We start from the raw sequence: 17576 nt of genomic DNA, 5'->3' as shown, positions 1-17576 counted from the left end.
TGCCCCATAAGAACCATTAAGAACTCAAAGAATCAAAGGAGCTAGTATTCAGCATCACATTTTACATATTTTTATATTAATGTAATACAAGCTTAACAAAGCTAAGTTTTAATTTTCATATCAGCAGTTGATAAAGAAAATCTTCTGGTCAATGCAGAGACCTTTTAATACAATTTAATTTAATAATAGTCACAATTTTCTACCATTGTTTGAAAAGGTTACATGTACTAAAAATAACTAGATTGAATCAATTTATAAACCCCCTAATCCTTAAAAGAGGAAGTAGTTTTGTCCTCATTTTTCTTCCTACTTAATTATTTTACATTAGTAGTCTCCATAGAAACACACAAATATAATTCACTTACCTGCATAACAGTCATTACAACTAGATTTTAGAAGTGATTTCAACTTGATTGAAACTGAGGAAATATATTTTTCATTAAATACTGAATTATATCTACTTGTTTGAAAGATGTAGAAAACTGCCTCTTGGTGCTATTGTATTGTAGTATTAAATGTGGCAGTAACACTGTAGTTTGTGGAAAATCCATTTGAGGCAGAGTGCTCCAGTTATTTTTCTAGGACATTCAGTGCTTTCACTGTTTGAACAGGGCAGATTCTAGCATCAGTTCTTATCATCTCAATGTAAAAATGTGCTCTGTAGTCCATCCTCCAAAATGCTGAAGTATATTTTGTATGATATTATTTTATTAGAAAATGCTTTTTAAATCCCTCATTTTCACTCACAAGAGTGAATATCAGGAGTTTGTAGGAACACCCTACAAACTCCTGAAATTGCCATACTGAATCAGAGCAGTGGTCCATCTCAATCTGTGTCCTGTCTGACAGGGGGCAGTACCAGCTGCTTCAGGGAATCCTACAGTGGACTATTATACCCTCCAGGGAAGCTTCTTTCTAACATCCCTTCCTTCAGCAAGTGGTTGGTTCATGCCCTGAAATATGAGAGTTTATAGCCCTAATGTTTTATCCCAGTGAACGTGAGTGCAGCGGTTCTTATTTTCCATGTGCCATTATCCAAATAAATGGCTCCTGCACCTTTTTCCTGAGTTCAGTCTTCTGCTTTAGATGTTAGTTTTAGCTCAACAGTAATTTTAGTTTAGTCTACACACGAGTGAGAATTTTTTCTTCGAGAATTGACCAAAAAGGGCACAACTGTCAATCACTCCTAGGCAGTTACACAGGAGAGTGATGGTGTATAAGCCCCACCTTCATCAGCTGCATGGCCTTCCCCGATTGTGAGTCCACATGCAGGCGTGAAAGCAGGCTTCAGACAGCCACTACACCCCATCCCTAATCAAATGTATGGGAAGGGGCAAAAGAGAGGAAGCAAGCAGAGCCTTGGTTCTGCCCCATAAATTCATCAGCCAGCAGAGCTGAACTAGTGGGGGGGGTGGGGGTGGGAGGAGAGTGAGTAGCACCATAAATTGCTACAGTAATTAACTTCCCTGCAGGAGCAAAGGCAAGCAGTGAAGGAATTGTGACTCCTGCAATTCATACCCAGGGCTCCTCCTGGCCAGTGCGATTATATGCTTCTCCTTACACAAAGACAGGAGTTAGGGCACTATCTAGGATTCAGACAAGGTAGTGCAACATCACACCTTTTGTTAAATCAGCACAATGTTTGCATGTACACCAGCCCTCAAGCAGAGGCAGCAGCCTAACAATGCTAGTTTTGTGGAGAAGCAGTTCAACCCAGCAACGTGTCAGTCCCTATTGTTCTCCCCGCTCCAAACTATCTCATTGGTGCTCTTGCCTGCTGTTTGTTGTAGAATGTCAGAAGAAAAGATGATTTTGGATTGAATCAAACTAAAGAAGTACCAGGAACAGATTTTTAAAAGATGGATTTTTTTGTTGTGTTTTTTTGCATTGAATTGCTTAGTCTGAGGAGAAGAAGCAATAACAAGAAAAAGATCAGACATCAAGTAAAAAATATACAATCTTACATTCTCAGTGTTGTGAACACCAAGTTATAAAAAAAATTGTGTCAGGACCCCCAAAAACCATGCGATTGGCTTAAAAGTAATTAGATTTTTGAACTAATCAGTATTGGGTTATTTTTATTTGCCTTCTGGTTTTTGAGCTTTTAGGGCTTATGTTTTTAAGCTTTTGTCTACAACCATGACTTCTAGAAATGTTGTTTTTTTTTTAATTGAAAGCTGAGATTCTGATTACACAATTCCAGGAGCTGAGGTTTTAAGAAAAATACCAGATACCATGAAACTTGTGACTAAATCTGGACAGTTGGCAACTGTTCATTTTTTTTTGGAAGTTTGGGGTATACGGAATGCAAGATCTGGTTCTACCTGAATTTATTTTAGTGTGTGATCCTTGAAATGTTTCCTGTTATGGAGATATAGTCATATTGAATAAATATACCTGCTTCCACTTATGTCATTGGATATGAAATATCTACTGTAATTATTAAAATAATCACTGCAGTGAACTTAATGTACTGGTCATGTGCATTATAAAATTTTAAATTGCTCTTAACTTCCTAATTTCAAACTTGGTAAATTATGCATTCCTTACTGAGATATACTGGCATATACATGCTAAATTTAAAGTTATAAAACAAAGCCATATTTGAATTATTCAGCTGCAAAAACAGCACCTGAAAGTATTTTTCAAGTGTGAATTCTGTTTTTAAAAGTACATAATTCAGTTTTTAAAAAAAGACCTTGAAGCTGAGCTCAAGCATGAGAAATACCAACCTGAGTTAAATATTGATTTGAGAAAATTATGAGCAACTGGAAACTGGGTATAGAATGAAAAAAGACATCTCATTTTAATGATGTTGCCTCAACATTTCCACTTGAACATAGTTTATAGCATTATATTTTATGCATTTTCTTAAATATTGACATACTCTGAAAAAATATCGTAGCTCCCCATCCTTCGGAGTACCTGATTTGTTGTTTTTCATTTATTCTAGTTTTCCATAAACATTTAGTGTCAGACGGTGTTTAAGAATGGCAGTTACAACAGCAAAGTTAGGCCAGGGAAGAAGATAATTCATGTTATATCATTTTTAGTTTATTCCATCATATGATTCACTGAACAGCATGCTAACAAGACACTCTGACAACAGTTGATTAGAGTTTGGCTACAAGATCCCAGAAAGTTTCCTCGTGGCAGTATCTTGTCATTGGTTCCAGTACAATGAACCAATTAGCTTTTTATCCATCTCTTTGCATATAGGTGGGGGAAGTGTTATTCTGTCCTCATTATGGAAAAAGTCCCTTTTAATCCATGATGTTAAAACCTTGTTAATCCAATCTCTGGTGTAAACAATGACTTATTCTCTGAACTCTGTATATGTAAAGTTACTATAAACGTAACAAATAAGAGGTTACTGAGATCACAAAATGTAATATGATGACACAGAATAGAACATATTTTGGCGCTTAAAGGATCATAGCCTTAAAGTTTATTTCAGTAAGACATTGAATCTGGTCTTAAAATTTAAATCACTAATTTGCTAAATCCCCGATTTCCTGTCAAGAAATCAGCTTCCCTCTGAAGGTATCTAAGAATAGCTTAGAAATACTAGGGTTTTTGTGTTTTTTAAAGCACTATTTGCAACAGACCAACTACAACTCCTGTTATCTGGCAGCACACTATTACACAATATCCTGCACATCTGTCCTGTTTGGCAATAGCGAGCATAATGCTGGCTGTTTAATTAGGCTTTTTATCTTTACATTTGTCTGAGAACATCTGAAGCTTTCCATGTTGCCTGTCACTAATTAGTTGACTAATTAAATAGTTAGTGCTTACTTGCTGATCACAGAGCTAACATGTAATGAAGGGTTTAGTGATCTTTATTGTTTTATTCTATCTGTCTTTGCCACATGAGTTGATATATGTATGCTTCCTTTTGACTGCTTTTTTTTTCATACCAAGGCAAAAGCAAAACAATGTTGTAGGCTACCATGTGTTCAATGTCACTGGGCCTGCATCATTCAGACATTGTTGCCTTCCATCATTTCTAGTGAATAGAGATCAAGTTGTGACAGAGATAAATAGGATAGGTCATATCTTGCCTTGTTGTTAAATCAGTGTCACAATGTATACTGTCAGTGACTGATACTAGCATAACCTATGGGGAAGGCTATGAGTCAAGATCATCTTTCCTAACAATCATTTGACTTTATTCTGCCAAAAACAATTCAGAATTATTGTAGCCATGTTATTATTTTATAATGAAATGGCTTGTTTTAAGTCTATTTTCAAGTCAAAAACAGGAATATTTCTATTTTAAGCATTTGCCATTTTAAACATATTGTGCAAACACCAGGCTGGGACCAAGCATTGTGGCATGCTTTGTATTTGTATATGTTTGTAGGTGTTGCTTTTTATTTTATTTTTTAAAACTATATTTAGGGCAAAGAATATTATACCTCACAAAGGACCTGTTGCAATGTCCAAAGTAATCAATGAGAAGAAATGTTGATATTTTAATTCTGAAAAAAAAAAAGCTGGGTGACAAAGCATGATAATAGCATGAACAGCTCATTATGGAGCTTTGTATCTGAGTGCCTTGGAGTTTGTCGGAATCTGGACAATGCAGTTGAGAATAAAAAAGGACCATTCAAACTGCATCACAATCCATTTATATTTTCCATTTCTTTGTGTAAATGATACTGGAAATCACTGCTTTTCAGTTCTGTTCATGATTATTTTTCATTGTTTAAAGAATAAGGTGACCAGATGTCCCATTTTCATAGGGACAGTCCCGTTTTTGGGGACTTTTTCTTATATAGGCGCCTATTACCTCCCACCCCATCCCGTTTTTTCACATTTGCTATCTGGTCACCCTATTAAAGAAGCATGCTTTGGAAAAGAGATGTTTCTACCCATAATTGAGATGTGACTATTGGGATGTTCAAAACAGTCTGTCAGCTGCCCATTGGGGTTGGTTGGTTGGTTTATTTGGTTTTTGAAGTACTGTGGAATTTGCCAGTTGAAATGTGAGAGAGCTGGCTGGTTGTGCTAGTGACTCTGCCCTCTGGTGTAACATAGGATTTGATTCTTGCCTATACATTTTTTAACGTTAATGAGTAGATTTTGTATGACAAATTAAGACATTTGTTTGAAGGTATTTGCTTATTTATTATTTTATTTTTGGATGCCTTTTTGCAGTGCCTTTTAGAGATCACTTTTTGGGCATAATTCCCCCTGCACCCTATGTTTCTGCAGTGCAAAGAGGAATACTATGGGTGCAATTTATGTTGAAATGGGACTTGGGAGGTGCACAAGGAGTGGTAATGTAACTGCGTGGTATGGTTCCCACAGCAACATAACTGTGAACAGCATCTATACACCAACCAGATGTGTGATTTCAGTAGTATGCAAAACAGAAGGCATGGCCTGCTGGAGGGGAAGGAGTTGGAGAACGGCCTTTGTAGTCAGTGTGTTCTCCTTGTAAAGAGGTGGGTGTACCATGACTTAATGTTACTCTTCCTCACAGAGCTCCTCTGCCTCCGGGGGAACCAATGCCAGCCAAGCAAATGTGCTTGGGATGTTGGAAGACCCAAAAGGGCAGCTTTTACATGATATAGCCTTTTATTTTATTTAAAATGGATTTTGTAATGTGGTATTACACCACCGTGGGTTCGGCTCTGGGGGCTATAGTGTCAAGCCTAACCGAGTGAAAGTCACCTCTGCTACTTGCTTCAGAGTTGGAGTCTCTGGGAACATATAAAGACCAAGGATAGTGACCACACATACATTCACTGGTACAAAGTCTAGTCTGTTTTACTAGTTTTTTTAAAGTTACAATTAAAGTTATGATTACCCAAGCATATAGAAATTCTATACAGATCTATGCACAAGCTACATCACACAATAAATGGATAATAAACTAAAATAATTGGCTACAATGTGGATGTTATGAGATCAGGAGTTTTGGGCCTAGTTTTTCTCTTGATCTTCAGCTAGCCATGGCCCCTTCCGTTACACAACTGCCCACTTTACAACAGGACAAGATAACACCTTGGTGGCTGCAAAAAATCACCCAGCTTTGTGAGAAATGCTCTCTTTCTGTGTGGAAGATGTCTGGGGAACATCTGGCCCTGAGTCAACAGGGAGAACAAGCATGTAGGACTGAATCTAAAGCCAATGGGAGTCTTTCTACTGACTTCAGGCCCGTGCTTTTTCTCTCACTCAAGAGCAATACATTCAGTATTTGTGCCAAGCGATAGGGAGCATTTCAAAATATTAGATCCTGTCTTGTAACAACACTAAAAAGGATTCAAATTAAGCATTGAGGTTGCAAAAATTGATTTGTGGCATAAGGAAATAGGCCATAGTATTAAAAATGCCATGTTAAAGAGCTAGAATTTGCACTGGATGTTACTCACTGAAACATTGGGAGCCAGTCTTTTGCCACATTCATACAGCAACAACAGAATAGTAGCAGACAAGAAACTCAAACACACTCCCGGTGTCCTTTCCTAATCTGCAGCTTCTCGGGGCCTTATTTGCAGAAGCCAGTATTAGTAAGCATTGTAAGAGTGTACCTCACCAGTGATTTTAACTGCTATGTTCCAGGTGGTTATATCTAACAAAATCAAGTATTGTTCCCAAGGTGGTCATATACATTGAGCAAGGGTAGAATGGCCGGGCCCAGTAGCTCACAGGTTCTGATTAGGGTTTGAGGATAGATAGCATAGCGCCCTGCCAGATGGTGAATTGATTGCAAAGTCTGAGCAAAACCAGTTCTGTTAATAAATAAATAAATCTGGCAACATTTTTTACTCGCTCTAGGACGGAAACATCTGGGGAAAGGAAGTTTGAAATTTTGACACCAAAATAGCCCTCAGTAAGGAGAAGTCATTTTGTGTGTTCTGGTGAAGATAGGTTTTGATCAAATTCTAAACCTTTGAAAATTGCATTTTGTACTTGTTCAGTAAATTCGGCGTGGGAGTATTTCTCTTGTAAACTGTGCAGCTAAGGAGGTTCATAATGTGTGTGTCTGCCTGAATAATTTAGCTGCACATCTTCCCCGCATGAGCTGAGACAAGAGCTTTTGTAAGATATACTACTCTGTCAGACAGACTTACAAGTGGTTCTCTCCTGTGGGTTGTTATGGATGAGAAGATCTTGGAAATTCCACAAACTCTAAGTGAGGGGTGGGCTATACCTATGCTTGCCAGGAGGAGATCAGGGACCAAATGATACCTCAGAATTATAATTTGGTCCCTACTTATTCCTTGCTCCAGGAGGGGGGTAAACTGGATCAGCCCTATAATGAGTGTAGCTTACTTCTTCCAGTGTGTTTAGGAGCAGAGACAAGGCTCCAAACATCTTCTCCCCCTGCTCATTTACCTATACAGGACCCTGCATCAGCTATACTTTCCCCATCCCACACGCAGACCAGCAATTCAGGTAGCTGGTGTAAGGAGGAATCTTACACCACCTTACTCCCAGCACAGGCAGGTAACCCAACGCATACTTGAGCCTAGAGTGGAGCTTAGGTAAAGGAAGAGAGAGGGAAAAGAAAGTGCTGTTAGTCAAGATTCATGTGTAAGTTGGTTGTAGTAATGTGTGGTCCCCCAGTATGCCTCTACTGTTGTCTGTATGTTTTTTTCTTTATACTTACACTCTGGGGGTTTTATTGGTATGCATGGAGAAACAATACAGATACTCTTTAAAAATATTGACAAGGTGCTAGGCAAAATGATGGTGTTGAGAAGAGGCTTTCAAGAGAGCCAAGGGGCAGAAGGGTTGGGTGTTGAAGACACATGGGTTGATCAGGGTTTAGACGTCATGTTGTTTGGAAATGAAGAAGACAAAACAGAATAAAAAGAGAACTAACTGAATTATGAGAAAACAGTCAAAGATGGAGGTTGGAGTGGTATGTGTGAGGGAATCCATTATAGAGAAGAAAGCAGAGTTGAAATTAGAGACCATGGAGTTGACACAGATGAGGAATGGAAAGAAGAAGCTGAGAGTTGCAGAGAAGTTAGATAAATCTACTGGAGAGCATGAAAGCAATGAGAGGGGAGGGTGAGTTATTCAAGGAGATGAAATGGGGATCAGGGAGGGAGTTTGAAGATAGAAACTGGAAAGATTAAGTGTCTGGCAAAGACTAGGTCAGGAGAAGGGCTGAAATGGTTAGTTGGCCCAAAGCTAACCATCAAATGAACAAAATGAAGTGAAAAGGAGAAGTCAGACTAGTGAGTATAATGGGAATTTAAATTGTGTGGGATAAGGGCAGGGATGGAGCAGATAAGAAAAAAGTCAACCATTAAAGTTAGGAGAGCTCAGGGAGTCTGAGGAAGGGAGCTGCTACTCAGAGGAAGGGAGGGAGGAGAACTGAATGGAATGAAGTTAGAGGAGGAGAAAGGAGCAGGATATGACAGGAGGAGAGGACCACCTTTGAGTCAGGATGATTAAGAGGAGTGATCACCAAAGAGGAGAGAAGCATCCCAAGCAGAGTCAGAGGAGAGAGGCAGGTTTTAGAGAGGGAGGAAAGAAGCAGGAAATAATTTGTGGATCAAAATGAATTTATTGGAGATGTAGCAGGAGTTAAAGGGGTATCAGGAGGAGAGAGGGGGAGCACAGATTATAGGAATAATCTTAGCAGAGAGAGAATCTGTGGGGCATGTATGAAGTCTGGAGTGAGGGGTCATTCTCTTGCTCCCCTGGCATTCAGGGAGGTAAAGCTGCGAGACAGGGAGAGAGAGGAGCCCTTGTAGCTTCCTTGATGAGAGTCAGTCATAAGTCAAAGTGAAAATTCCTTGGCTTTTTGGAAGAACTGACAGTAAGATAAAGGAAACAGTGACTGCTTAATGGGCTGGTGCTGCATGGTGCTTTGCTTATTCTGTCTGTGGGGTACAGCATCTGCCAGAGGGTTGAGGAAGAATGTCATTAGTAGAGCTGGCTGGAAATTTTCCAACTGGAAGTTTTTCTGTCAGTAAAAGCAAATTTTTTGACTAAATTTTATTTTGAAAAACATGAAATGAAGTGTTTTGATGATGTTTGATCCGTTTTGATGTTATTGGAACAAAATGTTTTTATTTTTTGTTTTGAAAGACTTTGTTCTAAAAAAGTCAGAATTGGAACAAAAGTTTAGATTTTTATCAAAATGAAACATTCAACCAGCTCAAAATGAATTTTTTAAAAATATTGTTTTATGAGAAAATTTGTTTCAATTTGGAACAAAAACAAATTTTGAAATGTTGAATTTTCCCATAGAACAGAAAAAGTTTTGACCACTTCTAGCCACCAGAGCTGGGAAGGAATGTTCCTCTGCTGATATAGCCTACATTGGGCTGATGGCTTTGGGGAGCCTGGGAAAGATAAGGGGTGAAAACCTGGCCCCACGGAAACTCTCATTGACATCAGTGGGGCCAGGATTTTATCTAAAGTGTCCGCTACTGAGAAGCCCTGTGGAGCAACTGACAACTAGAGTCATTTTTAGTTCTGCTGCTGCAACTCAGATGGAGAGGGGACTGTTGAGGAAAAACCACTAATGATTGCTGAGAAGTTTTATAGAGAATGCAGCAAATTCTGGTTTTGAATTATTCAGACAAAATATTTGAGAACCGTTCTGTATGCTTGATCCAATGGAGCAGCTATATGCGGGAATCCTATTAATTAAAAATTCCACTAGGACAAAAAAATTTATTTAAGGTCACTTCCTGGAGTCCTGTCTTGAAAGGGTCCTGATAAAAACTCCACTACAATGCTACTCTTCACCAAAGCCATTTCAAATGTCTTGGGATTTTTTTCTCCAGTGTTGGTCAAATGGAGAATTAGAAAGTACAAGAAAGTATGACCTCAGGTGTGGGGCCTTCATGATGTTTGGTATGACATTCTTTCCAAAGAGAGAGAATATTGCGCATTGTTTTCCCATGACTCCTCATACTTATAAAATCATAGAAATGTAGGGTTGGAAGGGACCTCAAGAGGTCATCAAGTACATCCCATTGCGCTGAGGCAGGACCAAGCAAGCTTAGACCATCCCTGAGAGGTGTTTGTCTAACCCGTTCTTAAGACCCTCCAATAGTAGGGATTCCATAGCCTCCCTTGAAAGCCTATTCCAGAACTTAACTACTCTTATAGCCAGAATTTTTTTCCTAATATCTAACTTAAATCTCCCTTGCTGCAGAATAAATGCATTACTTGTCCTACCTTCAGTGGACATGGGGAACAGTTGATCACTGTCCTCTTTATAACTGCCCTTAACATATTTGAAGATCATTATCAGATGCCCCATCAGTTTTCCTTTCTCAAGACTAAATATGCCCAGTTTTTTAACCTTTCCTCATAGGTCAGATTTTCTAAACGTCTTTATTACTTTTATTTCTCTCCTCTATACTCTCCTCAGTTTATCCACATCTTTCGTAAGTGTGGTACCCAGAATTGGATACAGTACTCCAGCTGAGGCTTCACCTGCCTGTGCTGAGTAGAGTGGGACAGTTACCTCCTATGTCTTACACATAAACCAGAATGATGTTAGCCTTTTTCGCAACTGCATCACATTGGTGACTCATATTCAACTAGAACTAGATCCATTAGAACTCCCAGATCCTTTTCAGCTGTACTATCACCTAGACAGTTATTCTCCATTTTGTAGTTGTGCATTTGATGTTTCCTTCCTAAGTACTTTGCTGTTATCTTTACTGAATTTCATCTTGTTGGTTTCAAATCAATTCTCAAATGTGTCAAGGTTATTTTGAGTTCTAATGCCGTCCTTCAAAGTGCTTGCAATCCCTCACATCTTGTTGTCATCCACAAATTTTATAAGAATACTCTGCACTTAATTATCCAGGTCATTAATGAAAATATGGAATAGTAGCAGGTACCCAGGACTGACCCCTGCAGGATCCCACTATAGACGCTCTCCCAGCTTGACTATGAACCATTGGTAACTACTCTGTGAGTATGGGTCTTTCAATCAGTTTTGTACTCACTTTATAGTAATTTCAGCTAGCCCACATTTCTGTAATTTGCTTGTGACAGTATCACGTGGGAGTGTGTCAAAAGCCTTACAAAAATCGAGATATGTCACATCTGTTGATTCCCTCCCTATCCACTAGGCCAGTAACCCTGTCAAAGAAAGAAATTAAGTTGTTTGGCATGATTTGTTCTTGACGAATCTGTGTTGGCTATTCCTTATAACCCTGTAATCATCTAGGTGCTTACCAATTGATTGTTTAATTTGTTCCAGTAACTATCCATTTACTGAAGTTAGGCTGACTGATCTATAATTTCTCTGGTCCTCTTTGTTCCCTTTTTTAAAGATAGGTAATATGTTTTCCCTTCTTCAGTCCTCTGGGGCCTCAGCTGTCCTCCATGAGTTCTCAAAGATAATTGCTAACAGTTCAGACATTGGTTCAACTAGTCCCGTACGTGTCCTAGGATGAATTTCATCAGGCCCTGCTGACTTAACTACATCTAACTTATCTAAATAGTCTTTAACCTGTTCTTTCCCTATTTGGCTTTCATTTCTTTCTCCTTGTTGTTAATTATTTGTGTTGTTTGTCTGGTCATCATTAACATTTTTAGTGAAGACTGAAGCAAAACTGGCATTAAACACCTCAGCCTTCTTGATATGATCACTTATTAACTCTCCTTCCCCTATAAGCAGTGGACCTACACTTTTTTTCATGCTTTTCTTGTTCCTAATGTATTTAAAGAACAACTTCTTCTTGCCTTTTATGTCCCTTGCCAGGTGTAACTCATTTTGTGACTTAGGCTTTCTGATTTCGTCCCTACATGCTTGTGTTATTCTTTTTGTTCTCCTTCCTAATAATTTGTCCCTGTTTCCACTTTTTATAGGATTCCTTTTTGATTTTTCAGGCCATTAAAGAGCTCCTCATGAAGCCATATTGGCCTCTTAATAGCTTTCCTTTGCATCTGGATTTACACTGTGCTTTTAATATTGTCCCCTTGAGAAACCACCAGCTCTCCTGAACTCCTTTATCTCTTAGATTTTCTTCCCGTGAGACCTTATCTACCTGTTCTCTGAATTTGTTAAAGTCTGCTTTTTCAAGGCCATTGTCTTATTCTGCTGCTCTTATTCCTTCCTTTCCTTAGAATCATGAAATCTATCATTTCATGATCATTTTCACCCAAATTGCTTTCCACCATCAGATTTGCAACCCATTCCTCCCTGTTTGTCAGAATCAAGTCTAAAATGGCTGTCCCCCTGGTTCCTTCCTCTATTTTTTGGAGGAAGAAAATGTTGTCCTCTATAAATTCTACAAACTAATTGGAAATTTTGCAATTTGCCATATTACTGTTCCAACAGATGTCTGAGTAATGAAAGTCCCCCATTACTACCACTCTTGTGTTTTGTATATTTCTGTTATTTGATCTAGAAATGCCTCATCCACCTTCTCTTCCTGATTTAGTGATCTGTAGTAAACCCATATCATGACATCAACCCAATTTTCCCCTTTTATCTTTACCCAGAGACTTTCAACTGGTCTGCCTCTCACCTCCTTTTGGACCTCAGAACAAGTGTATATATTCTGGATGTATAATGCAATACTTACTTATTTTTCCCCTGCCCATCCTTCCTCATCCCCTGTATACCAATGTTCTTGTAATGAGAACATGATCTTATGTTGATTCTTATATGCCAGAAAAGAATGCTGGTACCTGAACAATGGGAGAAAAAGAAAGGCGTGTAACTGACTTCAGCTCTGGCTGGCAAAGCAACAAGTCACAAGGCAGCAAGTGGCCAAGAAAATGATTAATATCATTTATAGTATCATAACATAGTTAACATGTCGAGAAAGGTGCACTGAGTGAAGGCCACTGTGCCAGATTTTAATTGAAAATTAAAGTGATTTCATTTATCTGTCATATAATGTATGTACAGATTTGATTTTCCCCATTTCCCCAACCTAGGGAGGTTGTGGAATCTCCATCACTGGGGATTTTTAAGAACAGGTTGGACAACATCTGTCAGGGATGGGTCTAGATAATACTTAGTCCTGCCTTGAGTGCAGGGGGCTTGACTAGATGACCTCTCGAGGTCCCTTCCAGTTCTGTGATTCTATGATTATTATCAGCTACCCTTTTTATACTGTAGCATTTGCTTCTCTAGTTTTAAATACTGCTCAAAACTGGCAATTTGCTACAATTTTTTTAGAACTGTCTTAAGCTTTCATATTTAGAACCACTTTTATGAGACCAGGTTAGAGTACAGTGGAATTCAAGTTGTCTGTGCCTTTGACTTAGTACGTCATATAACACCAAATATTAAGGTTGTTATTTAAATACTATGCTTACAGGAGACCAGCACATCGGATAACCTTTTTTTGTTATTCTGAGAATGTATTACTTCTTAGTATAATTTTGTTATTCCCTTTAAACTACTGGAAAAGCTGCATAGGTGTGTAATATTTAGGTTCAAGTAAATGAAATGGAAACATTTAGATCCATGTGGGCTACTGCTCTTTACTTTATGTTAAAAGGCTATTTGGCTATTTATTTGTTCAAATGAGAGGTTTAATGAAAGCAGTTAATTAAATGGCTTGCTTAGACAGTTTTTGCTAAAAACAGCAAAAGCTACGGAAGAATAATCTGGTAGATTTGCAAATGGCTCTTGCCAAGATGCCTGTAAGTAATGTTCTAATTTATTTTTTTGCTTACTTCTTTTATTATGCTCACAATAAATTGGCAAGGGGACCCTTTTTTATTTCAAGAACAAGGATGTTTAGGCCTTCTTTTGTAGATGTCCTCTAGAACCGTGCAATGAAACTCAATACCTTTTACTTATTTCCCTAGATACTCTAATCCCTCCCCGCTTTACAAGTATCTTTAGCTGTTCTTCCCTTTTGTATCCACAGCAACATGAATCCCTGCAGGAATTATTTGCTTCTAAATTGCAGGTGCACTTGTGTAATGTTTCATTGGTTTGAGCTCTTAACTTGAAGACTTTTTCACAAAATGGTGACCTCTCCTTTTACAGCACTTGATGTTAGGCATTGTTTATATACATTAAAAGCATATAAGCCACTCTGTTTCCTAATATGCAGTACCTGTTTTTCAGTGTCTGTTGTTGTTTTTCAGTTATCAGGAGCTTGCTTTTAGACTGGCAGTGAGGAACTAAAGCCAGAATGTATGAACCATTCTTTCATCGGCATATAAATAAAACTATATAAAAAGAACCCCAAATGTATTGATGGAAAGTATAATGATACTCAGCAGTGTCATTGGCCAGTATTTTCAAACTCGGCTGCTTATGCATAAATCTGTATTCCAGTGCCTGATTTTCATAGATGTTGAGCACCTGTAGCCCCCATTGACTTGTCTGGCTAATTATATTTAGGTGCCTATATAAGGATTTTAAGAACCTAGCTTTTGGTGCACAGGGTAAAATTTTCCAAAGCACCTTTGTCACTTAGGCATTTTTTAAAATGGGATTTATGCATCTAAGTTACTGACAGCCAGTTTTTTAAAGCTATTTAGGTCCTTATAGCTGCAAATAAGGGCCTAACAGGATTGTTACAAACACCTATCTGCATCTTTAGGTGCCTAAATACCTTTAAAAATCTGGCCCTTTGGCACTTGTGGAAATGTCACCCACAGACTTGAACATTTTGGTCACTAAATTTATGAAATTGACATAATTTCCATTATTGGGTGTTCATAACTTGGCTAGAAGAGATACTTTGGACTCTTGACATACAAAATCTTATTTTAGATATTTTAAAAAAAGATGTATTTTACTAATCAGTGTTAAAGAAGGGCAAATAATACAAAAACGCTTACTGGGCTTTCATGCTTTCTATATGATCCTATAACTTAAAAATAGCCTTCTATTTAAAATGACATTGTTCTTATGATTAGTGTGATAAATAAACTCCTTTTGGAACATAGGAGTTGCCATGTTGGATCTCTCTAGTGGTCAGTCTAGTCCAACCTCCTGGTCTGGACTCCAGCTATGAATTTGTCAGTTCTTAGCTAATGCCTTCAGCCTGGACAAGAGCTGGCATCTGGCCTGCCAGCATCACAGTTATGCCCGTGACGTTCCTCACCGTCTCCTCTAGTATTGCCCAACCTAAATGGTTTTGTGTCTTCTGCTAATATTGACATCTCATTCTTCACCTCCTTTTTTAGATAATTAAGAATATGTTAAACTACACCAGTCCTAGTACTGAATCTTGTGGCACTCCACTGCTATCCCTTTGCCAGGTTGAAAACTGGCCATTAATTCCTACTCTGTTTTCTGTCTCTTAGCCAGTTTCTCATCTTTGGCAGTAGCTTGCCTCTACGAATGCTTACTTCCCTTGATTTCATTTTGTGAGGGATTTTGTAAAAAGTTGTTTTGATAAACTAAGGGCGGTATTTTCAAAAGCACTCCACATTGACTTAACTTTGCTCCCATTAAAGTCAGTGGAGTGCGTTGACATAAATGAGAGCAAAGTTAAGCCAATGCTTGAGCACTTTTGAAAATCCCAACCAAAATAATTTCAAGTGGTTCTCCCTTATCAGCTTTTTGCTGACATGCTCAAAAATTTCTAATACATTCAGGAGGCACAGTTTTCCTTTACAGAATGCAGGCTGCTTTACCCCTTGTTGTATCTTGTTGTTCTAGGTGTTTTAGACTTTTAATTATTCTTTCAACCAAATTATCTGATAATGGGGTAAAGCTGACTGGTCTCCAATTCCCATTTTTATATTTAAAAAATAATTAAAATGTCAAAGAATATGAAGGTTTAAACGTGGGACAACATGTCAACTACTTATTGTAAGGGCGTTCACTGTGCAATTATGTTTTATTATATGCACAGGAAGCGACACCTATCATTAAGACTGCCCAACACTTCCCATCATAAGACCTGGTTTTCCGTTGCTTATAATTAGGGCTCCATGTCTGTCACAGAGATTGTGGAAGTCATAGATTCTGTGACATCTGCCGTGACCAGTGTGGCTGACCCCGGGGCCGCCCAGGGCCAGCTACTCTGGTGGCCTCGGGGACAGCCACACGGGCCGCTACTGGAGTGGCTCCACGGCCAGCTGCTCGGGGAGCCCCACAGCTGACCGCACCAGCCGCTGCTGGAGCTGTTCGGGTGGCAGCCACTGGCTGCTACTCGGGCGGTCCCTGGGTGGGGGCTGCCTGAGCAGCTGCTGGTGCGGCTGGCCCCGAGCACTGCCTGAGCAGCAGTCCCGGGGGCAGTGGAAGCAGCCACAGCTTGGTGGCCCCCGGCAGTGGTCCCATGGACAGCCAGAGCAGCAGTGGGGAGGCGGGCATTGCAGCTGCTGCTAGGGTGGCCCCTGGCAGCTGGTGCCGCTGGTCCTGCACCCCCCCAGCAGTGCCCCCCTCCCGGGGCAATCCCCCAGAGCAGCAGCTCCCCTAGGTCTCCCCTTAGCAGAGGCCCCCCAGAACAACAGGCCCCCCGCTAAAATTTAGTCTGGGGTATTTATAGTACAAATCATGGTCAGGTCACAGGCTGTGATTTTTTGTTTATTACCCGTGACCTGTCCATGACTTTTATTAAAAATACCCATTACTAAATCGTAGCCTTACTTATAACTTTGCAAAACTTTAACCATTTGTGTTGAGATTTTTTGTTCATTTTCTCTGCCTCAGCCTGAGTTATTCTAGAAAGTTTCTGCAAAAAGAGTTCAGCCTTTTCTTAGTACAAGGTTATAGAAAAATACTTGGTTTTGCTCATGTTAATGAAGTAGTTGTAAGAAATTATTTTAGATGCTCTAGTGTCTTCATGCCTGGGAGAAAGGTCTTCAAATTTGGCAGGGAGGCCGTCCTAGTGTCAGGGATGTGCCTTTCATTGTTCCTGAGAAAAAATGCCCAAATTTGACCAGATTATCAGCCTTTGTAAAATCTCAGTCTGCACATGTTTTTTAGAATCTGGAGGCTAGAATCTCTGAAGATTCCGTCTGTATTGAGCATGCTCCAGCCCCTTACATCTTCTAAGACTATGTCTACACTGCGCGGGGCGGGGGGGAGTGTCGACCTAAGATACCCAACTTCAGCTACACAAATACCATAGCTGAAGTCGATGTATCTTAGGTCGATTTACCTGGCCGTGAGGACGGCGGCAAGTCGACCGCTGCCGCTCCCCCATCGACTCCGCTTCTGCCTCTCGCCGCGGTGGAGTTCTGGAGTTGACAGCAGAGCGATTGGGGATTGATTTTATCTCAATCCCCATTTAGTGTAGACACATTTATCGTGTCTACACTAGACGCAATAAATCGATCCTTGATAGATTGATTGATAGATTGATCGCTACCTGCCAATCTGGCGGGGAGTGTAGACATACCCTAAGTGTGACTGGACTATAGGTAGGGCCTTCCAAATTCATGGTCCATTTTGGTCAATTTCACGGTCATAGGATTTAAAAAATCATAAGTTTCATGATTTCAGCTATTTAAACCTGAAATTTCACAGTGTTGTAATTGTAGGGTCCTGACCCAAAAAGGAGTTGTGGGGGGTGGGGTCGCAAGGTTATCGTGGGGGAGTTTGCGGTACTGCTACCTTTACTTCTGAGCTGTTGCTGGTGGCGGCGCTGCCTTCAGAGATGGGCAGTTGGAGAATGACAGCGGCTGGCTGGGATCCCTGTTCTGAA

At 39.6% G+C, this 17576-nt stretch overlaps 1 protein-coding gene across 7 annotated transcripts in view; it reads left to right on the top strand.

Moving 5' to 3' along the window:
- CFAP61 (cilia and flagella associated protein 61) overlaps nt 1–17576 on the top strand; it is a 209147-nt gene that overhangs the window by 109936 nt on the left and 81635 nt on the right. The gene's annotated exons all lie outside the window — the stretch shown is intronic.

Source organism: Mauremys reevesii, linkage group 3, assembly GCF_016161935.1.
Source record: "Mauremys reevesii isolate NIE-2019 linkage group 3, ASM1616193v1, whole genome shotgun sequence".
In the NCBI taxonomy this organism is placed as follows: domain Eukaryota; kingdom Metazoa; phylum Chordata; order Testudines; family Geoemydidae; genus Mauremys; species Mauremys reevesii.
Note: the sequence above shows the minus strand (reverse complement) of the source record. Positions and strands in the feature narration are given on the sequence as shown.